This window comes from Nanorana parkeri, unplaced genomic scaffold, assembly GCF_000935625.1.
Source record: "Nanorana parkeri isolate BGI_ZX_2015 unplaced genomic scaffold, ASM93562v1 scaffold464, whole genome shotgun sequence".
In the NCBI taxonomy this organism is placed as follows: Eukaryota; Metazoa; Chordata; class Amphibia; order Anura; family Dicroglossidae; genus Nanorana; species Nanorana parkeri.
In genome coordinates, this window is record NW_017306732.1 from 22,597 (window position 1) to 28,878 (window position 6,282).

Here is a 6,282-nt window from a genome sequence, read left to right on the forward strand (position 1 = left end):
TCTGGCTGTGAAATTAGTCCTTCTCAAAAATCCTCCAAGGTCAAATAAAAGATTAGAGTTGGTGTAATTTGCTTTCTAACACTTTAGGGCTCATACACATGGCAGTATTGAAATACTGATCATTATACCGGATCTTTCTGGCAGATGATTGCAGGAAGATCCTAGGAGAAAACGCATGTATTTCTCCATAAAGAGCTTTCATTGACACACATATAGAAGTGTAAACATCCATACCACTTTTAGACATGTAAAAACCTACTTCCATTAAAGTTACGAGTTAACACGCATTGATATGTATGTCTAAACACCTAGATTACTGACCTCAGATGCAGATTTTGTGGATCTGAACGCAGTGCAAGTTCACTGATCTTTATGCACTGTGTGTATGGGCATGTCAGATCTGAAAAAAAAAGAGAAGTTAAAGGGTCAGGTGAGGTGAACAAAAATTATTATTTTACTTTTTGGTAGATGCTGGGATTTAAATCCTCTAACTTTTTATCTCTAGACTATTAATGAGCACTCTGCTCTTCATTTTACTGGTCTCCATACCTGTTGTAGCTATTATAAAAGGAGGTCCTACTCTACCTCTTATAGCTTTCATTTCTTGTATATTATGGAGAACAAGACAAGTGGGAAAAACAAGTGGAAACATGCAAATGTGGGGAGGAACACTTTAAACTCCAAAGTGGACAGGAACAGAGCCAAGAACTACAAAAGAAAAGAAAGATCTCAAGGATAGAGTCCCCAAGATATAGAAGAAGCCAGAAGATGACCCAGCCCAGCAAGGAACACCTTAAACCCCAAAGTGGACAGGAACAGAGCCAAGAACTACAAAAGAAAAGAAAGATCTCATGGATAGAGTCCCCAAGATATGGAAGAAGCCAGCAGATGACCCAGCCCAGCAAGTTCTAAATGTAACTGAAAACAGTATTTTGTAGGTTGGCACTTTGAACAGACAAAAAAAAAAGAGAAAAGATACAAGGAGTATATTATTGTCAGTGAAAATTAATACCAAATAAGTGAACTCCAAGTAGATTTAAAAAATGACACAGTAGTGTGTTGGGGTCTTGCACAGTAAGATAACACACGGTAGTACACGGTGGTAGAAAAAAAAAGCATTATGTGTGATTTTAAGCACATTGTGATGCATTGGCAGACCATTCATTTTGATTGAGCTGCCTTAATGCAACACAGGTTAATGCAAACTAAATGAATGACTTTGGATATAATGTTTTAGCCCGAGTGTTAAAGGGGTGTCATCCCAAATGTATACAATGGGAAGACCAACCACAGACTAAATGCAGCGTAATTTCCAGGGAGGGTTTTATTTAGACACAGTACATTCCTGCTGCATGACATAAGCAAAGAAATAATAAGATGTAGCTTTCCAGACACAAGTCTGCAATACAGTCAAAGGAAACCTGGGCTAAATGAAATACATAAGCTGCCACTGCTGACCTTCGGTTGCCTTCCAGTCTTGTTCCAAATCACTGAAACAGACAGCAAATCTCTAGCAGGATAGGGCAAGAATGGCAGTCTAGGGATTTCGATCAGCACAAGTTTTCTTTAAACTTATTTTATGATCAAATAAAAATCATGTAAACTATTAACTAGAAATAATCCCATTTAATTACACTTTAACTTCAAGTAAATCTGTAACGGTATTTTAAAAGATTTTATTGTACAATTTTTGCCTAAGAGCAGATATCATAAGGTATTTGCCAATATATTTATTAGCCAGACATACCTTGCTCCGTACAATTAAATGATTAAAAACCACACACACACACACACACACACACACACACACACACACACACACACTTAATATAAAAAATATCCCCCATTTCTACAGACTGAAAAGCAAATCTAAGCAGCATGGACAGAGCAATCCCCTGCTGTATCCATGCATTCTGCCAGGGACCGCTGTCCATTTTGAAAATACCTAAATGGTGATTGCAAGCACCATTCAGCCAAAGAATATGAATTCCAACCAGATCAGCATATTTCTGTTGCGAGTGTATTCGGGTGTTTATGCTCAGCCTGAACAACCAATGACAGGCTGACAAGCTCTGCCGCAGTTCACTTGTAATTGCACATGGAGTGATAAGCGGCGCATAGAGACAAATTTGTTGGGAATAACTAATATAAAGCAAGAAAACATTACAAGCAGGCCAATTCAAATTTGGATAGGAAATGAACAGTGCAGTCATGGATGATTCTTGGGATGCTTCACATTCATCGGCAAAATATTTTGCTTGGAAACATATGTTCAGGGCGTTAGCACATAAGAGTTCAGTATTTCCAATATGCTAAAGTAAAACAGAAATACGAGTGTGCTCCTTGGAAGAAAAGCAAACACAGATCTCTGATGGCACATAAAGTAATGGAACATTTCCCCCGGCATTATCTACGTACAGAAACTAGTAGCATGTAGTGAAAGAAAATATACTCACTGTGCGGCAATGAAGAGGTCATACAATAGTGGAAGTGAGGATGGACAGAAAAGCAGATCAATGTTCTCCAGGGTGCTCCAATGTTTGTAGGTGTATAGCTCTAGGGGACGATAGGTGGAGGAAGCTGGAAGGAGGTTGCCATGGAAAGGCCAATTTATTTACTTTAGGGCTTAACAGAAACTGAACTGTGACAGACAACAGGCCACAGCTTTCTCTTGGCATCCATGTATCAGCACAGGTGTGAACTTAGCACTGAAAGAGTTTCATTGAGGCTTGAACACATCCCCCCCGAAGTCATAACACCCTTCTACCCAGTTCATTCTTTCTTTTAATTGCACAGTACTTAAGTGTCTGTAAAGGTTCTCATTCATCCAGGTCATGGTATATCTGTAAAAATTAAGTCAAGGCAACTGGACTTGCTGTATTTTTCTTGAAGACGTTTCACTGGTCATCCAACTGGTCATCTCTTCGAGAAAGCTGGTTGGATGATCAGTGAAACGTCTTCAAGAAAAATACAGCAAGTCCAGTTGCCTTAATTTACTTAATTTTTACAGATAGTACTTAAAAGTGATACAGAACATTTAACATGAAAACTTTTTTTTTTTTAGTTTTGTTTAGAGTGGAGAGGGATTAGAATACCTGACAGGTTTTTATTTATGTCTGTGTCTATGTCTGTCGGAAGACTCAACCCACCCCCATTTGTCCTGGTGACCATTTTTAATGAAAGAAAATCCCAAATTTGGGATTGTCACCAGAACAGGTATAGATTGGTAAACTTCCCTCACTTCCTGTTGTGGCTATGGGACATGAAGTGAATGAAAATCTCCCCAATGGGTCACTGTCAGCAAAGTATAAAAATCTATACAAGGGTTTTAACTCTCCCATAACTCTGACAAAACTAAAAAAAAAAATTTAAAAAAAGTGTTGGCTTCAGTTCTAATTTCAGGGCTCTTTCACATATTGCAGTGACCTGCATTGTACTGCACTAGATCAACACAGGTCACCACAAGGACACACAGGAATCAATTGTTTTCTATGTGTCCCATTCACACAATGTGGTGTGATGGACTGGGGCACTGCGATAAAATGCAAACATGCTGCATTTTATCAAAGCATACTGGATGCCACCACACTGCCATGGGGAGACCTGAATAGAGTATATACATTGTACACTACCAATAAAGTTAAAAAAAGAAAAAAAGTATACAGCGACAGCTGCCACAACACACTAAGCCCTAAGTTACAATGAAGAAAGAAAAAAAATTCAACAACTCATTCTACCTTTCTGCATTTATTCCCCCGGCCCCATCATTGTTCAAAATTTAAAATAATTCCATAATACCCGACAAGAGTGAGTCAGCCTTGTAATATTTTGTGCAGGTCAATGGCCAGAGATCTTCCAGCGAAGGGTCGTAGGCACTCATTCAAAATCTGGAAATGGTGCGACTTGGGGCAGATTTATGTAACTATCAGTAAGGGTCCATTCACGTCACATGCTTTGGGGCTGTTTTCAGTGCAGCGAAGGCAAGATAAGGTAAATTGCCTGGTCACGGATGGACACTTTTCACGTCAACGTTTGGGTGTGCTGAAAAAAAAGCATGCCATCACACCTAGGATGGGATGTGGAACAAAAGCCTCATACCCCGCTGTGCTGTAAAACTGAATCAATTGTCACTTGTGACATTTCAATAAAGTTCTAAAAGAAAAAAAAAAAGAAGAAGTATATAGTACGATGTGCCGGGATCGGCACTATGTCAGGCACCGCACACTGGCTGATGTGAATGGGTCCTAAGGTGTATATGAATCTGCTGCAGAATTGTCTAAATCAGAAATTTGTTTGGGCGACACAATTTACTCGAACGGTGCTGACGAACGAGTGCTCGCCATTTGCAAGTAAAGTTCAAAATCCAGAGTGCAGGGCTGTGTTACATGGCAGTATGGGGTACTGATAGTACACCAGCGCGGGGGGCGGGGAGCAGTCGCCCAAAGGTAAGTATAACAAGGAGGAGAGAGGGGGCCAGATTGGAGGGGGTAATTTAATTTTCCCAAATTCACCTGGGAGAGTGGAATTACCCTTTAACTGCCACCAACGTTAGGCTTACGGCGGAACACAACTGTTTCCAGCTGGCCAGCTTAGTAAGCCTAACGTCTGTGGCTTTCACCCTTCTGCTATAAGCTCATGGTTGCTTTAGCAACTACCCATTCATGAGTTTCTGAATGGGTAGTAACGCACACTACAGAGGCTACTACCCATTCATAACTGGATGATAGTAAATATTTTACTATCACCAGTTGGTGAATGAATGGGAAGCCTCTGTACTGAGTGCTTTCCATTCATACAGTGCTGAGTCTGCAGAAAAAGAGGATTGAGGACTCGGTGTCCTCAATTTTTTTTCTTCTCTATTTCAAAAGGGAAATGTCAGGGGTCTGTTTAGACCCCAGATATTTCCTTGAAACCCCCAACAGTATAACATTTGAAAAAATAACCCCCCACGCGCGCACACACACGCGCACACACACACACTATACGTGTGCAACACCGTGTAAGCCATGCACATGCGCTGCACTACGTTGTTAGAACACATTGCAGTGCTTGATTTTTTCTTTTCAATATAACATTAATTTAACTGTGGCTGCGCGTGGCAAAGCGGTGTGGCGCATTGCTGTGCGTTGTGATACACTGTGTTGTGACTAAATGTACTCCTGTATCATTGTATCACAACACACACACCAACACAGTACAATAAACGATTAACATAACTCGCTTATTTACAGTTTTGCGTTACTTTAATTTTATTACCTTTTCGCAAAAAAGGCGCAAATTAAAATGTACAAATATTTATTAACTCAATACAGTTTTATCTTTTAGATTTAGGAAGAAAAAAAACATTGTGTGCACTGATAATGATTTTAATGTGCTTTTATCCATTTAATGGTATATTTCTATTTAATGGTGTATTTCTATCGGTTGAATATTGATTTAATAAACATTTGCACAATTACCGCAGGGCCTACAAAATTAGCAGCACCATCGTTTTATTCTACCGGGCCTGTGCTGTCAGAAATTATATGATTAGGGGGGGGTCTTCTACAAGCGATGGCAACGCAGGAAAATAGAAAATCAAAACAATGGGAAAAATTGCAAAAATGGTGTGGCCAGCGGAGGTTAAAAGCATTCCGGAGGGCTTGGCAGCGAAAGGGTTAAGAGAACCTGTTTCTAAAAAAAATAAATGATCTACCGCTTTAATTTGATTGTTATAATCGGCCAATTGGCAAAGAGACGGAGACTCTGAGACTGGATTCACACTGTACCATTTGCATTGCAGCATGTATGGTGATGAACATGCATAGTTGTGAATGGGTCCATATAGTTTGTTTTGCCTTGCCTAGTTTACACTGCAGCACATGGATGGGATCTTGCCACATAGGAAAGACTGGGACTTGCAATGCATCTTCATGGAACAAAATGCATACAGGTTTGTGTGACTAGTTCCTAAAACTCTATAAAATTCTGTTTCTATCTTTTTAAAAATCACAAAGACAAGGTTTTTAAATTTTCAACCAGCCACTTTACAGAGTGGAGCCATCAGTCTTCTGACATTTAGAGGAAGCATTCACCAAAGCCTCTGTTCAATGTATTGTGTGTTCCAGCAATGTCTGATGTATTCTCAATGACAAATACATTTCAACAGGACAAGTGGTACCTCCTTATAATTGCAACAGTAGGAGTGCAGATTGAAGAACTCAAGCACAGACTGCAACAGACTCCCTGAAACGTAGAAGAAGCCGTCAGGTATTTTAACTGTCCAGCATCTACCAAGAACTG